Source organism: Pocillopora verrucosa, chromosome 6 (assembly GCF_036669915.1).
Source record: "Pocillopora verrucosa isolate sample1 chromosome 6, ASM3666991v2, whole genome shotgun sequence".
Lineage (NCBI taxonomy): Eukaryota > Metazoa > Cnidaria > Anthozoa > Scleractinia > Pocilloporidae > Pocillopora > Pocillopora verrucosa.
Window position 1 is genome coordinate 11,458,690 of NC_089317.1, and position 9,240 is coordinate 11,467,929.

The 9,240-nt window shown below is 37.7% G+C and overlaps 1 protein-coding gene across 1 annotated transcript in view; it reads right to left on the reverse strand.

Annotated features, from left to right (window-relative positions):
• Positions 1 to 9,240, reverse strand: part of LOC136281675 (neural cell adhesion molecule 2-like) — a 115,475-nt gene that overhangs the window by 53,623 nt on the left and 52,612 nt on the right. The gene's annotated exons all lie outside the window — the stretch shown is intronic.

Consider the following 9,240-nt stretch of genomic DNA (forward strand, 5'->3'; position numbering starts at 1 on the left):
AACTTTTCAACACTTTTATTATGAAAAAAAATTAGAGTTATTACATTAACAACGTATCCAAGAAAAAGAGGCTTGAACACGAACCTAGGACCAGTTTCGTTGAGTAATAGTATATGGTACGTGAAAACTATCGGGCTTTTGGGCTAAATAACATACTTTCTTGCAGAAGTAATGTGCCAAGCATACTTTGATTAGAATACCGTTAATTTTAGTTATACTTTCAGTGTAAAAGTATTTCGAGTTGGTATCGCAAGTAAAGACGGTCTTAGAGAATGCAATTTATGCGCACGATTAGCTTTCCTGCAAACAAGCGGGCTTTGCGGCAAAACTTTTTTTAGCAATTTATAAGAATTGTACACAGTTATGGCACTCAGAGCGAGATCTCATCAATCTTGTAAATTTGATTTTTTTTTCCGCGCTGTCCTGCCTTTCAGAATTGAGCCAGAAAATAAACTGAACTCGAACGCTTGTGTCGAGCATATGTGTAAGTGCTTAATATGTTAAAGAGAAAATGAGAGTATACTTTATCTGTAAAACTTATAAAAGCGTTTCAGCGTTTAAGAACATAAAGTCAATTGAATTACAACGTTCCAGCCTAACTGCGTAACATAACATGCCTATTTCTACCAAGTAAGCGTGTAAGGAAAAGATGATTAATCGCTGAAACTTGTTTGGGCGAAGTGTGCAAAATGTTAGCCAGTCACATACTGTGGACGTGTATCTAACTGCACTGTTAAATCCTCGACGTTTGCATACAACTGCTTGTCGTACATTGTCATGTTGATCATCTTCTGCAGAGCAAAACAATATAGTAATCAGCATTAGTAAAAAAGTGTTCCTCTTACGTATAAGGCGATTATCCTTAACATTCGTCAGCTTTTTTACATCAAAACAAATTCAAGGAGAAAGTATTTTATGGCTTCGTCGTCTGCTACTCTATGTACTTCTAAATGCAGTTTTGCAATCATTCTATGGTCTTTTAAACAATCACTAAATGTAAATTGTAATTGAGACATTCTAGTTCGCTTCTTCGCTTTAGTGACACAACAAAAAGATGCGATCCAAACTTCGTAAAAATTACAGAGATGGGTACATATTACTACGGATAAAAATTAATTTTCGGCACTATTTATTTTCATGAATAACCATAAAGATTTTTTAACGACACATCAAGAAGAAAACAAATTGCAATTTCCTACTCTGATGATTTTCCAAAAACACTGCTGCGATTTGACTTGCTGGTTTTTTAATTAAAAAAAAAAGGGCTAAAAAAGAACACGCTTTAATTTTGCATGGAATTCCTGCAAATAGTTTTTTCCTCATTTATTGGCATGAACTGCATCTATTGCACCGCCGTTAGAATATATTCAACATCGATTTCATGCTTTTTTTCCATTGTGTTTTTTGTTCATATTTCAGGACATTTGATTAAAGCGTATTAATGAAATCGACTTGTGGAATTCCGAAATCAATTGAGCCGTAAATGTTTCTTTCTCTAGCCATAACTTCATTGAAGATGTTGATCTTATAAGACATTCACTTTCCATCTATAACATCCGTTATGCAAACAAATTTCTACTTGTGTTGCATATCATCAATGTCCATGTGCACACGTTTCACGTCATGTATATATACATTACAAGTGCACTTGCCGACCAGACCGAACGGTACTTAAGAACGTGCATTTCGATTGACGTGTGTTTAACTATGTTAGAAAAAGATGTGTTAGCAATCTAGTACAACAAATGTCATTTTTCAACACATACCTGTCACAAGAAGCTGAATTTTACTTTCTGGATTAGTGATACCATGAAATAATTTGCATCTATATTGGGTGTTGTCTCTGGGAGTTACTTTCTCGATGACTAGGGTGGCAGTTGCTTCCATGCTGACTCTCCCCTTGTAAGCAGAAGGCATATCTGGATGATTCTGGACAACACCATTCCTTTTAACCAGCATTCGTTTAAATTCTTTCCCTTTTTTACCATCCACCAGAGCGCTGAAAATAGTGGCAAAGATTTCATTATTTGGGTCACTGTAGTCCCACACTAGTCTGGCAGTGCTTCCATTATTAATGTAATCTGGATTAGAAGGCGTCATCGTAAACTTGAAAATGGCATCTAGTTTAAGAAACAAACAAATTAAGGCAGAATTATTCCAGTAAGGAATCATAAGATATTGGCCGCTACTACTGATTAACCTCGTCATACCTATTCACAAGGATCACTCAATCATTGAAATCAGTTTGAGGAATGATTCACGATACCGAAAGTTTGAACTCAAATGTGAGAGAAATGTAAAATTTGTCTCTAAGCATTATAAGCTCCTTCTTTTTAAAATTACTTGGGTGATTAAAAGGGTCTCATGATTCAAATAGAAATGATTATTATTAAGGTTGTTTTCGTCTCCATCATTATCATCATCATCATCACCTTTTAATTTATCTCTCTAGGAAAAAGAGAAAACATAGCATAGCAACTATTAATAGCTAAACCGGGGCAAAAAAGGTAATTTAAAGTAAGAATGACTTTTACAGGAACTCTTTTGTTCATCTCCTCTGAAACTGAGTGTTATCCATATATGTTTATTATTCAAGCCTGTATTTGCATGTTTTGCCCACTGGTATTGTAATCTCAGATGCTGACACCGACCAAAGTGATTATTACCTAACAATAATCCTAATCATAATAAACCTTGCTGAATCTTCGTCTACGATGAGTTTGATATAAGTAAGCATTCTATGAAATATAAACACATACTATATCTTTATAAATAAACCGATGTAGTAATCAGCAATTCGTTATAACGCAACAAAAAGGGTAAATCCTTAATTGAGACCAAAACAGATTTATGACTTCAGTTTCCTTTATTGTTTGCTAGGTCTAACAATGGTATGATGAAAATAAAACAACGCTCTCTGTCACATAGATTTCTACATGGTCTTTTTGATCTATCTCTGATAAACTCAGCGACTCAAGCACAATCGATCCTAAGAAAGTTTTTCAACGAGCAAAAATATTTTATTTTCCTGTCACAGGAGTTATCGCTGCAGCAATTACTAGATACTTGAATCTTAATAGACGCTTGCACATGACAGAGAGTTTTGCGTGCGAGTACTTCTTTTCATGAACTAAATAAAGGAAACGTTTTGTAGGTAATGATTCTTGAATAGGCAATGTGACCCTACTTTAAAAGGTTACAAGGGTTACGCATTGTGACTAAGCGAAAAGTAAAAATGTATTCAATTCATCCAACAGAATATTGACGCATATGTTTTATCAAGAGACAGAGCTATTGCTTTGTGTTTTGAAACTATATGAAAAAAGTTATGACCCGATCGCAAACTTAACTTCAGCGGTCACACTGAAGTTAAAGTACATTGAAGTAAACTCGAACTGAAAGTGAAATTGAGTGTTGAACAAAACGTTTCTTAGACCTACTTTTGGATCTACTTTTGACTGGGAGAGGATTTAGGATGAGAAAATGCGTTTTCACGGGACTGTCACCCTTTAGCATTATTTTGGCATAGTGCTTATTCCGGGCATCAACTTCCGCCATTTCTCCACTGTCATGGTTTTGATGGATCCTATCTTAAACACAAACCGCACACAAATTTACGACGACAAGTCTTACCTGCCGTAGGAACGATAACAACAATTGCGAGAAAGAATTGGATGAAAGAAAGGATGAAATGAACCTTACACATTTCTGAAACTACTGTTTCATGCCAAGGCTACCAAATCGAAAGACTATTTAATCAACAATTATAATTTGGTGTTATAAAATCATATGCATGGCATTGTCACCCTCGCATTACTTTCTATTTCCAAAAATCATCATTCCCGTTTTTTCTGTTGTGTTTTGAACACGAAGCTATATCTACTATACCGGTGTTAGCTGTGTTTGAGTTTTGCTATGATTACTGTATGTACTTAAAAAATAGTCTACCGAGCGTCCATTTCTTTTTCTCTTTGGTGATTTTTGTCTCAGCTCACGTTATAATTTCGTCAATTACCACGCTTGGTATGCTTACAAACCTTTGTTTGGTTTTTCTGTTGCTACGTGCCAGCTCGTTTGTGCCGAAATTTCACTTTCTACCTTCATGTAAATTGTGCTGTTACCGAGACAAGCTTCTGTATCAATTAAAGCTAAGAGCTGAGTTTCCATATTCGTTTACAGGTCATGTAAGACTTGTGTGTCAGTTAACGAAAGAAAAGCTAGAGAGAGTCCGGGAAAATAGTCTGCGTTAATCCGCGATATGTCCGAACTTTATTATCTTGCAAAGTTATTGCTGACGTTATGCAGTCACGCGTGAGCTATTTATAACTAATTGCTTAATCCAACTCGACCCACTAAATTACTCCCTACCTGACTGGGAGGAAAAAATATTCTCATTCCATATGTATCTATCTACGGAACGAAAAATGATAATATGTTTCATCAGCGCCGAGTTCTAACGAAAATCAAATAATCAATACATTCTTTGCAATTATTACTGTTCTAAACTGCATTTTTTCGGTCAGACCTTGTTCTGAAGTCTAATATTAGACTACATCAAATTATGAAAGAAACGCCTCGCTGATTAGAATTACAAAGCAACCGTTTTTGGCCATAAACACTTGTGAGAATCTTACTTAATGCCAAGGAAATATCAATTGCATATTTTGCATCTCCCTTTAAAAATAAGTTTACGAATGAAGAGATAAAGAAAAAAATTCAAAGAAAACAGAAATAAGAAAAACTAAAACAGGATTTTCTTGTGAAAAGATCTGGTCCCGGTTGTTCGACGGTTGGATAGCGCTCTCCACTGAATAAATCTCTATCCAGTGTATAGCGCAGCACGTTTTCTTAGCACTTTTATCCGCCCTTTCAACAATTAGGGCCTGAACATCAAGTGGGGTGGATATTGACGACAACATGATAAAAAATTAGTTACATGGAGTTTTTTTCATAAACAACTAAAGCCGGCGGAGAATAGACTGTTAAGAAGAGTAGCCCTTCAATAGATTTTAGAGGCAGTTAATGGTTTCGACCAAATATACTGCTTACATTTTTACTGGATTGTCGTAAAATACAAAACAACAACAAAGTATGGATCAACATTATAAATGGGAGCTCTTCACCTACCCAATTTGTTTTAGCTTGAACTGGCTGCTCTTTTCCTGCAACTGGATTGTTTCAGTAAGGAAAGATTCAATGGACGCTTTATAAGAAACCAACAAGATCCCTCAGTCTGTCAGAATGATGAACAACCCCAAACCAATCAAAGCTTGACCAGAAACTTCCTTCAAAAGAGAACATACTCTTCTTTTTCAAGGTGAAATCTCCTCCGTTGTATCTCATTCCACTATCTAGCACTAACTCAAAAGAAAACTTTCATTTCTTAATGGGAGGAGGAGAGAGTCATGGATTTATTGTCACCACTGATAGAGGAAACGTTCTACACTAGCTAGTGCGTTAGTCGGAAAAGGAGAGTAGTTGGAGTCGACTTCGCAGTTTTGGCCACGTCATTCCTCCATTCGCTCTGACGAAGGGCTAACGCTCGAAACGTCCGCTTTGAAACTATTCACGGTGGCCAATTTAGATTGGTTGAATGAGAAGCGCTCGTTGATACCGTGGGTATTAAGATTGCCGATTCGAAAGATACTTTTTTTGTAGTTACGGTCTAATCTTAACGACAGAAACAACACTATAATTCTATAAATTTTACTACTTTATTAAGTGACGATTAATACTCTTATATAGGAGCGACTCTGATAGACAGTACAGGAATTCTCCTCAATAAACTTACTTAGGCCCACTACGGTCTATTTTTAGAACAATAAAAACAAACTGGATGTTACACACCTTCATCATCTTCTTGTGACAACATGGCACCAACTGCGACATCACTTGCAACGACAGTCAACTTTAACGGGGAGCTGAAATCAGGCGCTGTCAATACAGGGGCACTCTGTAACATAACTCTCCACAAATGCGTTTTCACATCGTTCATTCCGAATAAATGTTGCCTTCTTACTGAGCAATTGCGTCAATAGTTCTGCAACAGTGGCGAAATTAGAGCAAAACCTTCTGTAATAGCCAGCTAAGAAAACCAAGAAAACGCATGAGTCCTTCCTTGTTCTCTGGTCGTGGACAGTGAGCTATCGCTTCCAACTTGGCACAAACTGGTTTTACTTGACCTTGTCCAAGACATGCCCCAAATAAGTGACTTGTGCTCGGTCAAACTCACTTTTGGAGAGATTGATGATCAGCTTAGCTCCACTTAATCTTTCACGGATGGTCCTTAAGTGTTATTCCCACGTGTCATTGTAGATAATCACATCATCTGTGTATGCTTCGCAATCCTTGACATCTGGGATGACTTTGTTAATAAGGCGCAGAAAAGAAGCAGTTCAATCTTTCATACCAGGGGGCATGACTTTGTATTGGTACATCCCTTGTGGTGTTACAAAGGCTGAAATCTCCTTAGTGCGGTCTTTCAATGGAACTTGCCAGAATACTTTAAGAAGGTAGAATTTCGTTACATATTTGGCTTTTCCAACTTTGTCGATAAAGTCGTACATTCCTGGGATAGAAAAAGTGTCTGCCTTAGTCACGCTGTTTACTTTTCTATAACCTGTAAAAATCGGTTAGCCTCCATTTGGCTTGGGAAAAAGTATGCTAACTCTAACTACCACTACTCTGTTCAATGAAGTCGTTCTCAAGCAGATCCTATACATCTTCCTTGGGGTATTATTGCTTACTTGGATTTAGCCTTTACGGGAGTTGTTTTAAAGGAGCAGCATCACCGACATCCACATCATGGCAGATCTGATCTGTCCTGAAGGGGAAATCAGGAAACAGGTCTTTACACTTGTGCAGTAGCTTCTCTAGGGCCTGGATTGAATCTTCTCCAGGTGTGAAAATTTAGAGTCCAAGTCCCGCAGCACAATGGAGATGACTACTATTTAGCTCACTACTAAATTTTCTCGGAAACAAAATGTTCTCAGAAACCAGGTCTCAGAAAAAAAGTACATTAAACTGTGCAGGGTCTTCATCTAGATTATCGCCTCTCTCTACATAAGGCTGTAACATATGAATGTGACATAACTGTGCCTATTTACGCCCATCCGGAGTGACCATTATATAATTAAGGTCATTTAACTTCTCAATGATATAAGGTCCAACAAATCTAGAATGAAGCTTGTTACTGGGCACCGGAAACAACGCATGAACCTTTTCGCCGAGTTAAGTTCTTCAGCATCTACATCACACCTCTCTTTCATAGATTTCTGAGTCGAAGTAAGATTAGTTTAAGTTCACTGACATGTTCTAAAAAGCTTAGTGCGAAATCTGAGACATACTGCAAAAGATTAACAGACTGGACTGTTAGATAATAACTCCCTTTAAGAAACTCAAGAGGTCTGTGTACCGACGACTGTGATTCTTCAGATATTTCATACCCTCGTCCCAGTCTTTCTCTGTTACATTGTCTCACAATGTAGTTACGTGTGATGTAGATCGCGACGTTTCGACTGCATACTGCTAGTCTTTTTCTGGCGATAGGTCGACTGGTCGTGCGTGGTCTTATAAAGCATGATGCTCTGCTGTGATTAGTTGTTTTTCAACAGCTCTGATTAGTGCATTTCAATCCTTGCTCATTCATTCAGTGATTTGCCCCCTCGACGGTCCGTTGTCGAAAGGCTCTCCTGTTGTTGTTTTTTTTTATCGTGGGCATCCACGCTTCTGGAATTTCTATTCCACTTTCCCTGTTGATGTTGTCAGGGTTAAGTCTTATATGAATTGCCTCTTTGACCCTGCGCGTATAGTAATAAGGGTAACGATCAATAAACTTTACTTCGTTGCAGAGTGGCTTGTGTCCGGTGTTGTGGGCATCCTTTGAAACGGGGAATCCTGAAAACTAAGCCATACAGGATTCCTTGTGAATATGGCATGGTGTACATCGGAGAGACTGGAAGACCTATGCAAGACAGAATTAAGGAGCACGATCGAGACATCCGACTAGCCCCTACCGAGACCTCCACCGTTTCAGATTTATTCAAGTATAGCTCAGCAAGTAAGGCGATCACTTTCTTCTGTACATTAGAAATGAACTAGATATCGGTAACAAAAGATAAAAGTCAAAACGTACAATGCAACCTTATTGTACGGTTCTTACCTTTGGAGTTTCACTTAAGGAGTTCGCACTAACTCCGTTCGCTACCATGCAGCAAAACATTTGTAACTGTGCACAAAACTTTAGGATAGGCATGACCTTTTATTGATTTTATCGAATGTTTGTCTCAGTAGGGTCGTAACTCTTAACTCGTACACTCGGAGCGAGGAATTAAGGTCAGAATATTAAAACTAAAGCTATCCTCGACTACAAGTTTTGCTCCGTTCAAGTGAAACAAAACAAGTAAAAAACAGTGCAAAAAATTATATTTTTCGCTTGTTGATGGAACTCGAACACACCTGAATGCTTGTCTCGTAAGTATTGTATGTCGTACCCTTTAACGTGTCTTGGATCGGAGATTACTGTATTTTGTGTCCGGCTGAGTAAATTGCTTAGCGTTGAATTTTAATTCAGCTTCGGACGTCCCTTAAACGTTGCTTATGTGTTTCAAATATGGCCGTTTTGACGACCGGATGCGACATTGACTTCTGGTGCCTTTTATTTGGAAATAAAATTTAGAGTTAAAACAAACTTAGTAAGCTCCGACAGCATTTTAAAAAAGTGAGATATTTAATAACTCAACAATTCCATTGGCTCTGGTTGGATACGAGATTAGTATGCCCAACCATATCAAGTGCGCGCTCATGGAACAATTGTTAAATATAGTGCACATAATATTGTACGAACGAGATTGGTTCTTCGATTACGGCTTACGTCCATTTTTTAAGCAAGACCACTAAATTAAAAAATTGCAGAGACTTGGAGTCATTAGCCGGTTCTTGGCGTTCAGTTGGTAAAACTGAAGGAAATAAATGAGCTGCGCGATAGTGGCAGCCAAGCAATACGCGACCCGACCCAAACCCATATACCTAAATATATATATAAGTTTTCAAGAAGTTTGTGAACTCCTCGACATGTGGGTGACCAGTGGCGTTCACGACAAAAGGTAAACCTTAAAAAACTTTAAGCTGTTGTTCACTTATAAAGCTAAAAATATATAGATTAGCAGTGTACAGAAGTTTTTGTGTTCGTTTTTTGTGTTTTGTGTTTAAATCTCGGAAGTTAAGTGACACCCCTAGCGA